The sequence below is a fragment of the Oncorhynchus mykiss genome, chromosome 8 (assembly GCF_057628025.1).
Source record: "Oncorhynchus mykiss isolate SJ-2025 chromosome 8, ASM5762802v1, whole genome shotgun sequence".
Lineage (NCBI taxonomy): Eukaryota > Metazoa > Chordata > Actinopteri > Salmoniformes > Salmonidae > Oncorhynchus > Oncorhynchus mykiss.
Window position 1 is genome coordinate 47116112 of NC_143029.1, and position 21027 is coordinate 47137138.

The window sequence follows — 21027 nt, forward strand, 5'->3', positions numbered from 1 at the left end:
TTCCGTGTCTATAGCAACGATACAATTCTGCCGCAGACGATCTATTCCTCTTCCGGTTGGATCTGCAACAGAGAAAAAAAGGTTAATCTATAGACTACTTCCAGGATGTAAGGACATAGATATGTTTTGTAATTAACTTACCATTGCTTTCAATTTAAATAGGAGCTCTGCAATTTTCACGTTTTCATAAATTCTTAGGATGTTTGGGAATTACGTATACTAAGGAATTTGTGAAAATTCTGTTGCAATATATAGAGAGAAAGCGGCCATGCATTTGGACAATTAATAAACACTGCAGTAAATAAAATAAAATAAAAACAGTTTTGTCAAGGACTAGTGCGCAATAGCCAATCAGAGCTACAGTAGGCCTTTATACAAATAAGCCATTTGCCACACAGGCCTGCCATCATTCACTTTGAACTGAACTGTGTGTTTACAGGCAGTTGCAACAGCGTAACTTTAGATCATTAGAACGCATTTGCCTAAAGCCACAAAATACACCTGAATGGATTTCTGCAAATATATAAACACCTCTTACATTTGAGAACTTTACAGTCCTATTGATCAAACAACGATAAAAAGGTAAGCTCTATCTCCGTTATGCACATCAACAACAACAAGATCAACAACTAATGCTAGCCAGCGCAAGATGAGCTAAAATCTAACAAAGGAACATTAGATAAATCCTATCAAACTTTTTCAGCTAGTTGGCCGTCAAAATTGCACCAATAAACGATGGGGAATTGTAGCCTCCTCAACTTTCTGCAGCTTGCGTGCCAATGCATGCTTGTCCCAACCAAGCACCCAAGCTAACTGGCTAAAGTTGGCTAACTTTCTAGGTAGCTACTTCCAGACACAAATGAGAGAACACCTCAGTCTGACCATTTTACTCACCGTAGCAGAGCTGATTGGGCTGTTTACATGTTCTCTAGAGCGTTCTTGACTAACAATTACTTTTTTTGTCTACGTTTACTGACACCGGTCATATTCACTGGGTGTTGCGTGTTTGTAAATTCATCAGTTGTTCTGTGATCAAGAGTGCCCAGCAATCGGAGTAGATAGCCAGAGTGAATTTGCGAACGCAAGAGATATGTTAACTGGATAGTATGCCTGCCAGCTGTTCTGCTCATGCTCTGAGAACGTGCCCTGGAATATTGTTGGCCCGCAGCCCTGCTGGTGTTGACCTGATTAAAGAGTCTTCTCACGTCAGCCTCGGAGAGCGAGATCACCCAATCCTCTGTGTCGGTGACTGCCCTCACACCCAGCTCAATGTTGTTGTTGTGAAAGCGTGCATAAAGCAGTGAACCCTCACCGTGGGTACAACATCACCGATGCATTTTCTTATGAAGCTGGTGACGGAGATGGCTAGCCCGTCAATGTTATCGGGGGAGTCTTGAAACATATTACAATCAGCACTTGCAAAGTAGTCCTGTAGAATAACTTCTAATTCTGGTGACCATTTCTCAACGGAGCGAATTGCTGGTACTTCCTGTTTCAGATTCCACTTGTAAACAGGAAGCAAGAGTACGGAGTCATGATCGGATTTGCCGAATGGCGGGCGTGGGAAGGCCTTTGTATGCTTGCTTGTGGGACTTTATCGCCCCTAGTGATGTTGGAGACGTGTTGATGGAAGTTGGGCATCACATGTGAAGCCGAATTAAAATCACCTGCAACCAGAAAGGCAGGCTCTTGGTGTAGGTTTTCCTGCTTGTATATATCCTTGTACAGTTCGTTAGCTCCACCTTGTTATTTTTGTTGTTCTAAGTTAAGATAACAGCTGAAAACTCTCTCGGGAGGTAGAAGGGTCGGCATTTGATCATCAGGTATTCCAAGATGGGTCAACACTTCCACCGCGCTGGAATTAGCACACCAGCTGGTGTTGATGAAGAGGCAAACCCCTCCCCCCATCGAATTCCTCGACTCCACTGTCCTGTCCACCTGGTGAATGGAGAATCCATCGAGTTGGATAGCCGTGGGTGGTAACTTGTCCGAGAGTTATGTTTCTAAAAAAACGAAGAATATTGGTAGCTAATCCGCGATCGGATGTCATCCATCTTATTATCAAGTGGCCAGTAGAATGGACAGAAGAGGTTTTCCCCTAAACCAGGATCACCCCTCTCTTGCCTCTTTAACTCTGATGTTTCCTCATGGGTAGCCCAAAAATTGGGTTGGAATTACAGAAAGAGCCCAGTTGAATGGAGAATCCATTGAGTTGGTATCTTGTCCGAGAGCCATGTTTGTGAAAAGCATTGCAGTTCCGTGAATCCCGTTGGGTGCAAATCCGCGATTGGAGGTCATCAGTCTTATTGTCAAGTGACTGTACATTAGCCAGTTGAATGGCGTGAAGAGGTGGCCGGTTTTCACTTCGCATTAATCTCACCAGGATCTCCCCTCTCTCTCTGTAATGCCGGTTTCCTCTTGGGTAGCCTGAAAATTGGGTCAGAATTACAGAGAGAAACCAGGGCAGATGATTCGAAGTCAAAGTAGAAGCTGGAATTGGGTTTTAGTCCGGAATGGCTAGAAAACGTATTAAGATCTCCATGCAGGGATCCAGATTGCGGACTTAAGAAATAACTTGAGGCATTGGCATACATTGACACTTTTTTTTAACCCCTGGAATTCTTTGATGTTTCTCCTTGATGTTCTTGTTGAATCTGATTTTAACAGCCAGCATTTCGTTGCCCATTATAAATAGATATGGAGACAATAGACAGCTTTGTTTTACTCCTCTTAACAGCTCAATACTTTGTGAGAAGTAACCATTATTTACTATTTTACACCTGGGGTTGCTGTACATAACTGTAACCCATTGTATAAGAGATTCACTGAAATTAAAGTAGTCCAGGCATTGACAGTTGAAGTTGGAAGTTTACATACACTTAGGTTGGAGTCATTAAAACCTGTTTTTCAACCACTCCACAAATGTCTTGTTAAAAAACTATAGTTTTGGCAAGTCGGTTAAGACATCTACTTTGTGCATGACATAAGTATTTTTCCAACAATTGTTTACAGACAGATTGTTTCACTTATAATCGCTGTATCACAATTCCAGTGGGTCAGAAGTTTACATACACTAAGTTTACTGTGCCTTTAAACAGCTTGGAAAATTCCAGAAAATGATGTAATAGCTTTAGAAGCTTCTGATAGGCTAATTGACATCATTTGAGTCAATTGGAGGTGTACCTGTGGATGTATTTCAAGGCCTACATTCAAACTTATTGCCTCTTTGCTTGACATCATGAGAAAATCAAAATAAATCAGCCAAGACCACAGAACAAATATTCGTAGACCTCCGCAAGGCTGGTTCATCCTTGGGAGCAATTTCCAAACGCCTGAAGGTACCACATTCATCTGTACAAACAATAGTACGCAAGTATAAAACCATGGGACCATGCAGCTGTCATACCTCTCAGGAAGGAGACGCGTTCTGTCTCCTAGAGATGAACGTACTGTGGTGCGAAAAGTGCAAATCAATCCCAGAACAACAGCAAAGGACCTTGTGAAGATGCTGGAGGGAACAGGTACAAAAGTATCCATATCCACAGTAAAACATGTCCTATATCGACATAACCTGAAAGGTCGCTCAGTAAGGAAGAAGCCACTGCTCCAAAACCGCCATAAAAAAGTCAGACTACTGTTTGCAACTGCACACGGGGACAAAGATCATACTTTTTGGAGAAATATCCTCTAGTCTGATGAAACAAAAATATAACTGTTTGGCCATAATGATCATTGTAATGTTTGGAGGAAAAAAGGGGAGGCTTGCAAGCCGAAGAACCCCATCACAACAGTGGAGCACAGGGGTGGCAGCATCATGTTTTGGGGGTGCTTTGCTGCAGGAAGTACTGGTGTACTTTACAAAATAGATAGCTTCATGAGGATGGAAAATTATGTGGATATATTGAAGCAACTTCTCAAGACATCAGTCAGGAAGTTAACGCTTGATCGCAAATGGGTCTTTCAAATGGACAATGACCCCAAGCATACTTCCAAACTTGTGGAAACATGGCTTAAGGGTGACAAAGTCAAGGTATTGGAGTTGCCATCACAAAGCACTGACCTCAATCCTATATAAAATGTGTGGACAGAACTGAAAAAGCGTGTCTGAGCAAGGAGGCCTGACTCAGTTACACCAGCTCTGTCAGGAGGAATGGGCCAAAATTCAGCCAACTTATTGTGGGAAGCTTGTGGAAGGCTACCCGAAACGTTTGACCCAAGTTAAACATTTTAAAGGCAATGCTACCAAATACAAATTGAGTTTATGTAAACTTCAGACCCATCGGGAATGTGATGAAAGAAATAAAAGCTGAAATAAATAATTCTCTCATCTATTTTTCTAACATTTCACATTCTTAAAATAAAGCGGCGATCCTAACTGACCTAAGACAGGGAATTATTTACTCGGATCAAATGACAGGAATTATGAAAAACTGAGATTAAATGTGTATGGTGTATGTAAACTTCCGACTTCCAACTGTAGGCCTATGGTCTAGGCTACATGAGGTATGCGCCTATGATTAGAAAAAGTTACAAGTGATAGGCTAATATTGTCACCCATCAGACTATTCTTGATTTAATCTTGTCTTTATATATACTAAATAATATATGTGTGAAATTTGTTTTGTTTTAGAATGGACCATTATCATGCACCTGTCTCAACAAGGGCAGGGGGAAAAAAAATACTATCTATGCACATCAATAGCAAATTGAGGATGCTTTTCCCGTGGTTCATTTTCATGCCAGCCAGGTAGGCTATACTCCTGTTGTAAAGATAAGCAATGTGCTTAATGTTAGGAAAGTTGAGAAATAAATATAGCAGGCCAAGCCTATAGAAAGCTGATGTGATCCTCCTCTTTTCAATAGATGCCATCACTCTGTTTTCTCATGCAATTGCAAAGCTAATAGAAATGTTGCGCAACATGAGCTCATGATCTCTCATGAAGTGTTTGATTCGATTTCCTATTACATTTGCATTTATGTCAGAGTGATTAGAGGGACAATAGAGTCCTGAGTACCAGGCAGTTAGCAAGTTTGGCAGGCTACTAATGACCATCAGCAGCATCAGAGCTTGAAGAAGCCTAATTGCCGTGACTAAAAGGTTATGTGGAATTTGACTGCCTTCATGACTCGTGACGGCCAGTAATACGGTCACCACAAGGTCTCTAGTAAGGAGGTTGTGTAAGGTTAGGGGGCAGAGTGAGTGTTTCCCAATGTGCTTTCTAGAGGTTATGTATTTGAAGGCTCTACGGGAAGGGGGGTGGTAAGTGAGAAGGCGGACTATGTTTTACCCTCTGTCCTCTCTGAAGGGGTTAGTGTGTGAGGGCTCTAGCCTGCTGCTTCTGATGCTGTGCCCTCTGAAGAAGAGCATCCTGAAAAACATGACCTTCCTTTCACCAGGACACACACATATCAACCTCCACATATGTGGGTGTGTCCGTTGATTTAGTCTGCCCTACTCATAATACTCATAACAGTTGTTGTTTTTTAGAGATTAGTGTGTTCCCTGTTCTATGAAGTTGATGTGTGTTCTCAGTTTGATGTAATCAGTTTGATTTAATCAGTTTGATTTCATCTCATTCCCAGACATTTCTGCCCAAATGCGTGAAGAGTCTGATTGACCAACGTGTCAAACTTGTCCTTCGTTAGCCAATACAGAGTGCCAGGAGAATATCCCAGCACATAGGCATTGGCTTAATCGCCTTAATCTACCAACCAATCATCTCCCATAACAACTTCCACCTAAACATCCCCCGTATGCTAGCACACCATAAGCAGAGGTACACCTCACCATTCTGTGATTAAATGACAAACACTTTACTCAGTAGGTCCCTTAGAATTCTATGGTCACTCCCAGTAAGGCCAACTTTGAGTGGTTGATATCCCAAGCTTATATGCGCTGTGTGCAATAGCCTGGGGATGACCATGTTTGTGTGGTTAATGTGTGATCTATCTGTGGTCAAAGGGAGCTGGGGTGCAGGCGGTGGGAGTGGTGCTCTTGGAGGTGTTTGGGGTGGAGAAGACAGTGGACTCAGTGTAAGACATCCCAGCCACTTGGCAGTGTTGGCACTGCTACTTCCTACATGATGGGTAAGTGGACATCACGTCCACTTACACAATCAATCAAGCAAAATTAAATATGGCCTTTTTCTTTTGTCACAAAATGCTTTTATAGTAACCCGGCCTAGACTAGAGAAACCTGGGACATACAGGGCACCACTGCTCTTGTCATCTCTTTCTCCTTGTGTGATATCACATCCTGTTCCTGTTTAGGCACCTGGCCAGCTGAGCCCCAAATACACAGACACACAGATACACACACACTATTAGGAATGTACAGGAGGAGTTGAAGGCAAAGCATGCCTCATACCTGTGGCATCACCCGGAGCTCCGCGCCATGATATATACGACTTCTTGCACTTCCCGTTACGAGCGACGTCTTCATGTTCGCCCGCGAGGACTACTCCCCCATCGCCTCCCCCCGACCCCCGTGGGGTACCTTCAACACCTCCTCACCTTGAGGACACTCACAGTGGCTGAGTCTCAATATTGTTGTACCTTCCTCTCACAGGCACTTAGAGGACAAAACTCTTCTGGTTAGCACTCAAGATAAAATATGAACGCTTTAATGGATTTTTTTATTTCACCGTCTACTGGTTTTGTTGGTATGAGCTGCACTGAAACAAATTCCAATCAACTCTGTTGATATGGCAATTGCAAGAGTTACAGTTCTGTCAGTTGGTGTGAAGAAAATAAAACATATTTTTCTTGTCTTGTATATTTTCCATGCTTTATTTCTGTTAAAATTAAGAACTTAATCCTTGAGTGCAATAAATTCAGTAACTGCTACTGTTCTTCTGTTCACCCCATTCATTTGTAAGAAAAGTTATAAATGAAACTAATGCTATTGTTTGGATAACTTTGCTGCCCTGATTTCCTACGATATTGTCATGTATACTTCCAACACATATAAATTAATTCAATCTGAAGAAGGAAAGGAGGGAAAGGGGATACCTAGTCCGTTGCACAACATAATGCATTCAACCTAAATGTGTCTTTCACATCACTGACAGCTGAACTTACATAACGCAATGCATTTAAAAACCACAAAATATTTTTATTGTGTAACATAAACATAAACATAAACATAAACATTATACCTCTAAACAAATTTAACATGAACGAACATTTAACATATCAAGAAAACAAACAATTGCAGATTTTTTGTTGTTGTAAAACATCCCTCATTTTGACGTCACCACAATCAACTTCAACGATGACAGTCTCACATGCTGACCACACCGGTCGCGTCACGTGCGCGAGCATTGCAAATGCAAACATACATGCTATCATTGCACCCACACTGCTCACGCACGCCAACGAGCGTCTGCATTGCCATGCGCTAAAATAGAAGTTTAATTTTTGACACAGAACTTGCCTCTCCCAGTCTTGCCTCTCCCATCTCCTCATTGGTTTTTAGAAGCATATATCAACGTGGGTGATTGAAAGGTGAACTGAGGTCGATTGTGGTAATGCACCTTATTATGAAAGTAAGTTGCCAATTGCCATATAAAGTCCAAAAAAGAAAAAGAAGACTGGAAGGAGGAGAATGACTCGAAACGATTCGGTTGACCATTTTATGTGTGGATTAATTGTCAGATATTCTAATCATTCAATTAACAGACAATTCTCACCTATCAATATCCCAAGACAAATTAGCTAGCAACAGCAAGATAGCTAGATAAATTGCCATAAATGTTTAAAGCTTTTCGACCTGTCCCCCAATTAATATAATTGGTTCAGAGTTTGTTTTGATACCCAACCTGCATGTCGTGATCGCGTTTGGTGTGGGGGGACAAAGTCCATTTGCAGACTTTGGGCATGGTGTCAGACTGAAGTATGTAGCGAACATAGAGAAGCGGAAGAATATTCAGTTTGCCTTGTCAGAGATATCGCCTGTGACTAATTTACATATGTAATAACGTACAGACAAACATAGTTCCATGTTAAAACAAACAAGAATTGACACCCTTTTAGTCAGATACAGTGCCTTGCGAAAGTATTCGGCCCCCTTGAACTTTGCGACCTTTTGCCACATTTCAGGCTTCAAACATAAAGATATAAAACTGTATTTTTTTGTGAAGAATCAACAACAAGTGGGACACAATCATGAAGTGGAACGACATTTATTGGATATTTCAAACTTTTTTAACAAATCAAAAACTGAAAAATTGGGCGTGCAAAATTATTCAGCCCCTTTACTTTCAGTGCAGCAAACTCTCTCCAGAAGTTCAGTGAGGATCTCTGAATGATCCAATGTTGACCTAAATGACTAATGATGATAAATACAATCCACCTGTGTGTAATCAAGTCTCCGTATAAATGCACCTGCACTGTGATAGTCTCAGAGGTCCGTTAAAAGCGCAGAGAGCATCATGAAGAACAAGGAACACACCAGGCAGGTCCGAGATACTGTTGTGAAGAAGTTTAAAGCCGGATTTGGATACAAAAAGATTTCCCGAGCTTTAAACATCCCAAGGAGCACTGTGCAAGCGATAATATTGAAATGGAAGGAGTATCAGACCACTGCAAATCTACCAAGACCTGGCCGTCCCTCTAAACTTTCAGCTCATACAAGGAGAAGACTGAGCAGAGATGCAGCCAAGAGGCCCATGATCACTCTGGATGAACTGCAGAGATCTACAGCTGAGGTGGGAGACTCTGTCCATAGGACAACAATCAGTCGTATATTGCACAAATCTGGCCTTTATGGAAGAGTGGCAAGAAGAAAGCCATTTCTTAAAGATATCCATAAAAAGTGTTGTTTAAAGTTTGCCACAAGCCACCTGGGAGACACACCAAACATGTGGAAGAAGGTGCTCTGGTCAGATGAAACCAAAATTGAACTTTTTGGCAACAATGCAAAACGTTATGTTTGGCGTAAAAGCAACACAGCTGAACACACCATCCCCACTGTCAAACATGGTGGTGGCAGCATCATGGTTTGGGCCTGCTTTTCTTCAGCAGGGACAGGGAAGATGGTTAAAACTGATGGGAAGATGGATGGAGCCAAATACAGGACCATTCTGGAAGAAAACCTGATGGAGTCTGCAAAAGACCTGAGACTGGGACGGAGATTTGTCTTCCAACAAGACAATGATCCAAAACATAAAGCAAAATCTACAATGGAATGGTTCAAAAATAAACATTTCCAGGTGTTAGAATGGCCAAGTCAAAGTCCAGACCTGAATCCAATCGAGAATCTGTGGAAAGAACTGAAAACTGCTGTTCACAAATGCTCTCCATCCAACCTCACTGAGCTCGAGCTGTCTTGCAAGGAGGAATGGGAAAAAATGTCAGTCTCTCGATGTGCAAAACTGATAGAGACATACCCCAAGCGACTTACAGCTGTAATCGCAGCAAAAGGTGGCGCTACAAAGTATTAACTTAAGGGGGCTGAATAATTTTGCACGCCCAATTTTTCAGTTTTTGATTTGTTAAAAAAATTTGAAATATCCAATAAATGTCGTTCCATTTCATGATTGTGTCCCACTTGTTGTTGATTCTTCACAAAAAAAATACCGTTTTATATCTTTATGTTTGAAGCCTGAAATGTGGCAAAAGGTGGCAAAGTTCAAGGGGGCCGAATACTTTCGCAAGGCACTGTATATGTCACATGGGAGAAAAGCCACCAGGCTCTAGGATCTGTGTTTAGCAGGCAGTGTGAAGTAAAGGCAGACACAAATAAACATCCATTCAGTGCAGTAAAGAGTGTGATATTCCGTTTTGTTTAATGATATTTCCAAATTATGAGGTACCCTGTTCAGATGGGATTGAACTTTTGGCCCACATCATGACGTCACAATGTGATCTGATTATAATAGACCAATGACTGTTCATCTGGGTAAGTGGGTGGGCTGTAGACCATCCTATCAGCCAGTCAACGGCCACATTTTATCAATGGCAATTTGAATGCAGAGAGATACCGTGATGAGATCCTGAGGTCCATTGTCATTCCATTCATCCGCCGCCATCACCTGATGTTTCAGCATGATAAAGCACGGCCCCGTGTCGGAAGGATCAGTACACAATTCCTGGAAGCTGAAAATGTCCCAGTTCTTCCAAGGCCTGCATACGCACCAGACATGTCACCCATTAAGCATGATTGGGATGCTCTGGATCGACACGTACGACAGCGTGTACCAGTTCCCGCCAATATCCAGCAACTTAGCACAGTCATTGAAAAGGAGTGGGACAACATTCCACAGGCCACAATCAACAGCCTGATCAACTCTATGCAAAGGAGATGTTTTGCGCTGCATGAGGCAAATGGTGGTCACACCAGATACTGACTGGTTTTTTGATCCACGCCCTACTTTAAAAAAAAAAAAGATATCTGTGACCAACAGATGCATATCTGTATTCCCAGTCATGTGAAATCCATAGATTAGGGCCTAATTAATTTATTTCAATTGACTGATTTCCTTATATAAACTGTAACTCAGTAAAATCGTTAATTGTTGCACGTTGCCCTTATATATTTTTTCAAAGGGTGTAGATGGCTTCAGCTCTAAGATTGTAGGCTATGCTACAATGACAGTTTAAAACAACCTTGTCATTTATGATATCTAAAGGTGGAAGTGTAAAGGTAAGTAAGCTGTTAGGTAAGCACAACAAGATGGCATTCACACAAAAATAATATATTCCATTATCGTTCACAATGCCATTTGGCCTATCGTTGAAGAAAGGGGGAAACATTCTCTGTAAAAAAACAGACAGACATTTTTTTTTGTATGCAGTTCAATGATACTACAGTAGAGGCGAAATCCATGCTCTAACAACTTGAGGTGAGGATTGGTTTTAAATCAAAAACTTCTGCATAGTGGCGCGACACTCTCAGTTCCAAGTAAATCATATCTTCTTCAGATAAAAACATGTCATGTATGTTACTGAGAGAATGTCCAGCCTCTCTATATGCAGTCCAAGAACAATTCACCCCCCGCCAACCCCCCAATAACACTTCTCTCCCATACTTGCAGAACACATTGATGGGGTTCAGCTTGGGGTCATGATAGGGGTTGCACCAAATGATTGATGTATTATAAGAATTGATTATGCTTATGTTGTATTAATAGAAGGGGAAGGGCTATAAGACCCCTCCCCCACTACATTTATAGGGCCCTGGACTACAGATTGGCAATATATATGCACTATAAGGTTGAATTTGTTCAACAGTTATTTTCCAGTCTCTGCTTCTTATAAGAAACGGTCTGAGAGATGTGTGAGTAATTGCAGTCAAAACTGGGTGTCTGTGAGAAAGTGCCTCAAGGCTAAAAGAGATTCATAGACACAGAGCCCTGCAGGGGAGTGAAAGGGATAAGAGACTAGTCAGACATACCACTATAAAGCAACTTGGGGAGTGGAAAATTACTGCTGAGCCCTTAGAAAACACTGGAACTATTGTCTCTCCTGATGCATGGGATTGGTCTCATGAGTAGAAGGTGTTAACGTAGGCAGTTACATCACTAGGGGTTGACTGCAAGCATATTAAAGCAACTTGGATACTTTCCTATTTTGCAGAACTTACTCGGAAACATGCGTGCTATGTTCCAGTTGTCAACTTCTGTCTGCAATTGCATTAATAAAGGTTTTTGATTGATTTACTTAAGATATTGTCTGAATACTGATTTCACCAATAAGCAAATGATTGACAAGGAACCAACTGCAACAACATGCACATACTTTGCTTGAGTTACTTTCATCACATTTTTTTTATACACTAATTCAGCATTTCTCACACAAAAACACACACACACCACTACTTCATTTTTATTACACTTTTGGTCTCCTCACTGGATTTACTTTAACACTTTTTTCAATATATTTATCACTGTGAATAATGAAAAGAGAATTGTTCATACAGTATTTTCTTTTGTGATGAGGTTAGCAGATTTATATATTATTCTGGTGAACAGAATCACACAGTTGAACAGATGTGGCCAGAGATAAATGCATAAACTATCCTTTGAAGGATGTGCAGATGCTTGACCAAGAGCTACTACCCGTGAAAATGCTTGACCAAGAGCTACTACCCATGCAGATGCTTGACCAAGAGTTGCTGGACATGGACAATGACCTGGTCAAATATTCTCCAAACTGACCTGTGGAGTAAACAAAATAGTCTTAAGACGCATAGTCGAAGCTAGGAATGCACACAGAATCACAGGTAGGATATACATTGCAATTGTTCGTTTTTCATTAACTTCAGTAATACTCCTACAACCAACTTCATTCTACACCTAGTCAATCCAGTTAGTTAATAACTGCCCATGCCTGCTGATCATGGCTTGCTGTCTCTGTCTGTGTCATTTTCATAGATGCCATCCTCTCTTACCTGTTTTCTTTGGTGTCTTGGGGGACGTTTCTGCATGCATCTTGTTGGCATGTCAGACTTTAATTTCTGGGTGGTTGAAACATTTTGCTGATCTTTTCTTGGGATGTAGCATTCTGCCACCTCTTTCTTAGTAGCAGTAATTAGTCTTGCATACTTAATGGTGGGGTGGGTCTTCTATATCCTCATTATGAAGTCTATGGAATCTCAAATCAAATCAAAGTTTATCATGTGCGCCAAATACAACAGGTGTAGTAGACCTTACAGTGAAATGCTTACTTACAGGCTCTAACCAATAGTGCAAAAAAGGTATTAGGTGAACAATAGGTAGGTAAAGAAATAAAACAACAGTAAAAAGACAGGCTATATACAGTAGCGAGGCTATAAAAGTAGTGAGGCTAAATACAGACACCGGTTAGTCAGGCTGATTGAGGTAGTATGTACATGAATGTATAGTTAAAGTGACTATGCATATATGATAAACAGAGAATAGCAGCAGCGTAAAAAGAGGGGTTGGGGTGGGCACACAATGTAAATAGTCAGGGTAGCCATTTGATTACCTGTTCAGGAGTCTTATGGCTTGGGTGTAAAAACTGTTGAGAAGCCTTGGCACTTCGGTACCGCTTGCCATGTGGTGGTAGAGAGAACAGTCTATGACTGGGATGGCTGGGGTCTTTGACAATTTCACCGCCTGGTGTAGAGGTCCTGGATGGCAGGCAGCTTAACCCCAGTGACGTACTGGGACGTATGCACTACCCGCTGTAGTGCCTTGAGGTCAGGGGCCGAGCAATTGCCGTACCAGGCAGTGATGCAACCAGTCAGGATGCTCTCGATGGTGCAGCTGTATAACCTTTTGAGGATCTCAGGACCTATGCCAAATCTTTTTAGTTTCCTGAGGGGGAATAGGCTTTATCGTGCCCTCTTCATGACTGTCTTGGTGTGTTTGGACCATTCTAGTTTGTTGTTGATGTGGACACCAAGGAACTTGAAGCTCTCAACCTGCTCCACTACAGCCCCGTCTATGAGAATGGGGGCGTGCTCGGTCCTCCTTTTCCTGTAGTCCACAATCATCTCCTTAGTCTTGGTTACGTTGAGGGTTGTTATTCTGGCACCACACGGCCAGGTCTCTGACTTCCTCCCTGTAGGCTGTCTCGTTGTTGTAGGTGATCAAGCCTACCACTGTTGTGTCGTCTGCAAACGTAATGATGGTGTTGGAGTCGTGCCTGGCCATGCAGTTGTGGGTGAACAGGGAGTACAGGAGGGTACAGGAGGGGACTGAGCACGCACCCCTGGGGAGCTCCAGTGTTGAGGATCTGTCTGGCAGATGTGTTGCTACCTACCCTCACCACCTGGGGGCAGCCCGTCAGGAAGTCCAGGGTCCAGTTGCAGAGGGAGGTGTTTAGTCCCAGGATCCTTAGGTTACTGATGAGCTTTGAGGGTACAAAGCTGATCAATAAGCTAAGGACGCTGGGACCAAACACCTCCCTCTGCAACTAGATCCTGGTCTTCCTGACGGGCCACCCCCAGGTGGTAAGGGTAGGTAACAACATATCCGCCACACTAATCCTTAACACAGGGGCCCCTCAGGGGTGTGTGCTCAGTCCCCTCCTGTACTCCCTGTTCACTCATGACTGCATGGACAGGCATGACTCCAACACCGTCATTAAGTTTGCCGATGACACAACAGTGCTAAGCCTGATCACCTACAACGACGAGACAGCCTACAGGGAGGAGGTCAGAGACCTGGCCGTGTAGTGCCAGGACAACAACCTCTCCCTCAACATGATCAAGACAAAGGAGATGATTGTGGACTACAGGAAAAGGAGGACTGAGAACGCATGCATTCTCATCAACGGGGCTGTAGTGGAGCAGGTTGAGAGCTTCAAGTTCCTTGGTGTCCACATCACCAACAAACTAACATGGTCCAAGCATACCAAGACAGTCGTGAAGAGGGAACGACAAAACCTATTCCCCCTCAGGAGACTGAAAAGATTTGCCATGGGTCCTCAGATCCTCAAAAGGTTCTACAGCTGCACCATCGAGAGCATCCTGACTGGTTGCATCACTGCCTGGTATGGAAACTGCTCGGCCTCTGACCACAATAATCTACAGAGGGTAGTGCGTACGGCCCAGTACGTCACTGGGGCCAAGCTTCCTGCCATCCAAGACCTATATACTAGGCGGTGTCAGAGGAAGGCCCTGAACATGTCAAAGACTCCAGTCACCCTAGTCATAGACCGTTCTCTCTGCTACCGCACAGCAAGCAGTACCGGAGCACCAAGTCTAGGACCAAAAGGCTCCTTAACAACGTTTACCCCCAAGACATAAGACTGCTGAACAATTAATCAAAATGCCCCCCCCGGACTATTTACATTGAACCCCCCCCCCCCCCCATTTGTTTTTACACTGCTGCTACGTGTTGTCTTATCTATGCATAGTCACTTTACCCATACCTACATGTACAATTTACTTTGACTAACCTGTAGCCCAGCACATTGACTCAGTACTGGTATATAACCTTGTTATTGTTATTTTATTGTTTTACTTTTTATTATTTTTTACTTTAGTTTATTTAGTAAATATTTTCTTAGCTCTTTCTTGAACTGCGTTGTTGGTTAATGGCTTGTAAGTAAGCATTTCACGGTAACCTGTTGCACGTGACAAATATAATTTGATTTGATTCGCTGGGCGGGAAGTCTTGTATTCCAGCCCAGCACTAACACACCTAATTCAACTTATCAAACCTAATGAGTTCCTTATAATGTGTATTATTGATGGGCTGGAATAGAAGTCTGCTCAACCAGTAGATCAGGGAGTGGAGCAAGGTTGGCCACCTCTGGTATGGACAATTATTTGTTCACCCGAAATTATGCTTTAGTAATTATAGCTTACTTATTAAAATGTCTAACATTTACAAACAAGAAGGCGTACTTGTAAATGTTTGAATTATATGTTTAATTCAATGTTGATTCATTGAAGTGTTTAATTGTATTTTAATTGTTAACTTAAAAAAGATTATTCAAGAGGAACTAGTGTCAATGTTTATTAATCACAGATCACAATTCTGGAATAAAAAGGGGTGAAGGTGATCTGTCTCTAATTTGTTTGTTTCTGTGTTGCTTTCTCATATTAACATAATGTTTTTGTCCAGTTGTGAGCTCTCTAATCTTTTTATTTGATTGTCACTCTGTCTCAGGATATCAGCCATGTGCCATAGGCCTACAGTATGATGGAATTACTGGCCTAATGGGCATGTGCAATGTGCTCCTTGTCATTGTAGGAATACTAGGAATAGATATAGTCCTTGGTTCACTCCAGACCTGTCTGCCTTTGACCAGCACAGAAACATCCTGTGACGTTCTGCATTAGCACCGAATAGCCCCCGTAATATGCAACTTTTTAGGGAAGTTAGGAACAAATATACACAGGCAGTTAGGAAAGCTAAGGCTAGCTTTTTCAAACAGAAATTTGCAACCTGTAGTATTAACTCCAAAAAGTTCTGGGACACTGTAAAGTCCATGGAGAATAAGAGCACCTCCTCTCAGCTGCCCACTGCACTGAGGCTAGGAAACACTGTCACTACCGATAAATCCACAATAATTGAGAATTTCAATAAGCATTTCTCTACGGCTGACCATGCTTACCACCTACCCCTACCCCTACCCCGGTCAACAGCCCGGCACCCTCCACAGCAACTCGCCCAAGCCCCCACCATTTCTCCTTCACCCAAATCCAGATAGCTGATGTTCTGAAAGAGCTGCAAAATCTGGACCCCTACAAATCAGCAGGGCTAGACAATCTGGACCCTCTCTTTCTAAAATTATCTGCCGAAATTGTTGCAACCCCTATTACTAGCCTGTTCAACCTCTCTTTCGTATCGTCTGAGATTCCCAAAGATTGGAAAGCTGCCGCGGTCATCCCCCTCTTCAAAGGGGGTGACACTCTAGACCCAAACTGCTATAGACCTATATCTATCCTACCCTGTCTTTCTAAGGTCTTCGAAAGCCAAGTTAACAAACAGATTACCGACCATTTCGAATCCCACCGTACCTTCTCCGCTATGCAATCTGGTTTCAGAGCTGGTCATGGGTGCACCTCAGCCACGCTCAAGGTCCTAAACGACATCATAACCGCCATCGATAAGAGACATTACTGCGCAGCCGTATTCATCAACCTGGCCAAGGCTTTCGACTCTGTCAATCACCACATTCTTATTGGCAGACTCGGCAGCCTTGGTTTCTCAAATGATTGCCTCGCCTGGTTTACCAACTACTTCTCTGATAGAGTTCGGTGTGTCAAATCGGAGGGCCTGTTGTCCGGACCTCTGGCAGTCTCTATGGGTATGCTACAGGGTTCAATCCACAGACGACACCATTCTGTATACTTCTGGCCCCTCTTTGGACACTGTGTTAACTAACCTCCAGACGAGCTTCAATGCCATACAACTCTCCTTCCGTGGCCTCCAACTGCTCTTAAACACAAGTAAAACTAAATGCTATTCAACCGATCACTGCCCGCACCTGCTTGCCCGTCCTGCACCACTACTCTGGACGGGTCTGACTTAGAATATGTGGACAACTACAAATACCTAGGTGTCTGGTTAGACTGTAAACTCTCCTTCCAGACTCACATTAAGCATCTCCAATCCAAAATTAATCTAGAATCGGCTTCCTATATCGCAACAAAGCACCCTTCACTCATGCTGCCAAACATACCCTCGTAAAACTGACCATCCTACCGATCTTCGACTTCGGTGATGTTATCTATAAAATAGCCTCCAACACTCTACTCAACAAACTGGCACCCACTCGTAGCACACGCTCCAGCAGGTATATTTCACTGGTCACCCCCAAATCCAATTCCTCCTTTGGTCTTCTTTCCTTCCAGTTCTCTGCTGCCAATGACTGGAACGAACTGCAAAAATCTCTGAAGCTGGAAACACTTATCTCCCTCACTAGCTTTAAGCACCAGCTGTCAGAGCAGCTCACACATTACTGCACTTGTACATAGCCCATCTATAATTTAGCCCAAACAACTACCTCTTCCTCTACTGTATTTATTTATTTATTTTGCTCCTTTGCACCCCATTATTTCTGTTTCTACTTTGCACATTCTTCCACTGCAAATCTACAATTCCAGTGTTTTACTTGCAATATTGTATTTACTTCGCCACCATGTCTTTTTTTTTGCCTTTACCTCCCTTATCTCACCTCATTTGCTCACATTGTATATAGACTTATTTTTCTACTGTATTATTGACTGTATGTTTTGTTTATTCCATGTGTAACTCTGTGTTGTTGTATGTGTCGAATTGCTATGCTTTATCTTGGCCAGGTCGCAGTTGCAAATGAGAACTTGTTCTCAACTAGTCTAACTGGTTAAATAAAGGTGAAATAAAAAAATACAAATTGTACATCTGAAGCAGAGAATAGCTAAACACACAGCATTTGCATATTGCTGAGCTATATGTTTCTGACATTTTAAATTGTTTAGAGCAAGTCCTTATAGGTATCTTAACATTATGAATGTTCGGTACAAATTATAGGTACAAATAAGAATCTGACAATTTGTAGGCTAATTAAAAATATCAAAAAGTAAAACAACGTGGCGTGGGGAGCCTTGTAATTTTAATGCAATTTCCTTTTCCCAAAGTACCTATAGTCCTATGTATTTTACAGGAAGTGAGCTTTAATCATCAATGTCATGACACGGGTATAATGAAAGAGCCATAAGGTATAATATATGAGATTCATAATGTTAAGATACCATAATCCAATTGGTAGCATATTACACTGGTGATTCCTACCCTTTGGTGTGCAATTTTATTTTCTCAACACATTCACAAATGGTGGCTTTGATCATAGTTTTGAAGTTTAAAGCCAATTTATGCTTGATTCTGCAATGTGGCCCGGAGGCTCCATACGGAGAGTGTGATGCAATTGTGGAGCCTCCTGAGGCGTGCATTGGCCAAATCAAGCTCTGTACCGCATCGCCGTGCGCCTCCCAAATTGTGTAACAAGCGGAGGGCTCCGTATAGCTCCGTATTGACATGATTGGTTGACGGTAGGTGGAGGCGGTACGTCCTGTATAAACACAAACTCACTTCCTTGACAACTGACTGCCCTACCAAGCAAAAAGGCAGTAACTACTCAAAGTGTGGAACTGAGAAAAAGGGCTTTTATTTACATTGGTTTCACAGTAACTTTATAAAGTTACTGCTAACATGACAGGTCGCAATTGTAAATGAGAACTTGTTCTCAACTTGCCTACCTGGTTAAATAAAGGTGAAATAAATAAATAAAAATGACACCCATTTTCTCCAAAATACAATACAATAGAGGCATGATACTTGTTCACATGATTAAGCATGTATTTAATGTATCAAAATGTATCAAATGACATTAACACATTTTCCACCAAATGAGCAGTTTCTGCCTTTTTGCTTGGTAGGACAGAACAGCTCTGCTCCGTGAAGCACAAGAAGTATGAATGCCCTGACTTATGTTCGAGGCTGCATCGCAGTAAATGTTGTATGGCCAGTGCAGATGCCAGACTGACCATAAATCGGCTTTTAGGTTGATTGATGTTCATAGCTACCTGGCTAGCAGGACAAACCAAACATTGTTGTGCAAATCTCTCTTCACCCACCATCAACACAAACAATCTCTGCAATCCTCCTCCATGCCATTGACCTTCTGATTTTGTCTCTGTATTCTAGCAAAGTGACATTATATAGAATTGGAAAACCAGACACATCGATGATTGCCTTTCCACCATCTTTTTTGGTTTTGCTTGCCCGTAACTAACGACAGGTGGATCTATTGCCACGTTCAAAACATCTGGGAACTCGGAAATCTCAGACTTCCGACTTCAGAGCATTGAAGACAACTAGGAACTCTGAAAAAAATAGCTCCAACTGGGAAAAATAGTTTTGAAAGGTCATCCAAGTCGGACACTTTGGCGTCGTTTTAGAGCTCCAATACAAAAAATCTTTAACAATCTACACACAATATCCCATAATGACAACCCGGAAACAATATTTTTTATTTATTTTTGCAAATTTCTTACAAATAAAAAACAGAAATACCTTATTTACATATGTTTTCAGACCCTTTGCTATGAGACTCGAAATTGAGCTTCGGTGCATCCTGTTTCCATTGATCATCCTTGAGATGTTTCTACAACTTCATTTTCGTCCACTTGTGGTAAATTCAATTAATTGGACATGGTTTGGAAAGGCACACACCTGTCTATATAAGGTCTCACGGTTGACAGTGCATGTCAGAGCAAAAACCAAGCCATGAGGTTGGAGGAATTGTCCGTAGAGCCTCCATCATTCTTGAATGGAAGAAAATAGAGCCACCAAGACTCTTTCTAGAGCTGACCGGCCGGCCAAACTGAGCAATCGGGGGAGAAGGGTCTTGGTCAGGGAGGTGACAAAGAACACGATGGTCACTCTGAGAGGCCTCTAGAGTTCCTCTGTGGAGATTGGAGAAACTTCCGGAAGGTTAACCATCTCTGCACTGCTCTGGCAATCAGGCCTTTATGGTGAAGTGACCAGATGGAAGCCACTCCTCAGTAAATACCAAGCATCACATCTGGAGGAAACCTGCCACCATCCCTATGGTGAAGCATGGTGGGGGCTGCATCATGCTGTGGGGATGTTTTTCAGCGGCAGGGACTGGGAGACTAGTCAGGATCAAGGCAAAGGCAAACGGAGCAAAGTACAGAGAGATCCTTGATGAAAACCTGCTCCAGAGTGCTCAGGACCTCAGACTGGGGCGGAGGTTCACCTTCCAAAAGGACAATGATCCTAAGCACACAGTCAAGACAATGCAGGAGTGGTTTCGAGACAATTCTCTGAATGTCCTTGAGTGGCCCAACCAGAGCCTGGACTTGAACTCGATCGAACATCTGTGGAGAGACCTGAAAATAGCTGTACATCAATGCTTCCCATCCAACCTGCCAGAGTTTGAGAGGATCTACAGAGAAGAATGGGAGAAACTCCCCAAATACAGGTGTGCCAAGCCTGTAGCGTCATACCCAAGAAGACTTGAGGCTGTAATCGCTGCCAAAGGTGCTTCAAAGTACTGAGTAAAGGGTCTGAATACTTGTGTAAATGTGTTATTTCTGTGGTTTTATTTTCAATTAATTTGCAAACATTTCTAAAAACCAGTTTTTGCTTTGTCATTGTGGTGTAATGTGTGTAGATTGATGAGGGATTCATTATTTTTTTAATCAATTTTAGAATAAGGCTGTAATCTAACAAAATGTGGAAAAAGTAAAAAGGTTCTGAATAGTTCCTTAGGCACTATTACATTACATTTCCTCAACTATCCTCTACCCCAGCACATTGACCCCCTGTACATACTGCTGCCTCGTTTTTGGAAATTATTTCTTAACTCTATTTTTCTTAAAACTGCATTGTTGGTTAAGGGTTTGTAAGTAAGCATTTCACTGTGTTTTTTTTCTGCCCATGTGCCAGATTAATTTTGATTTGATTAATATAAGGAATTTTAAATGATTTATTCTTTTACTTTTGATACTTAAGTATTTTTTAGCAATTCAATTTACTTTTGATACTTAAGTATAATTAAATCCAAAACACTTTTAGACTTTTACTCAAGTAGTATTTTACT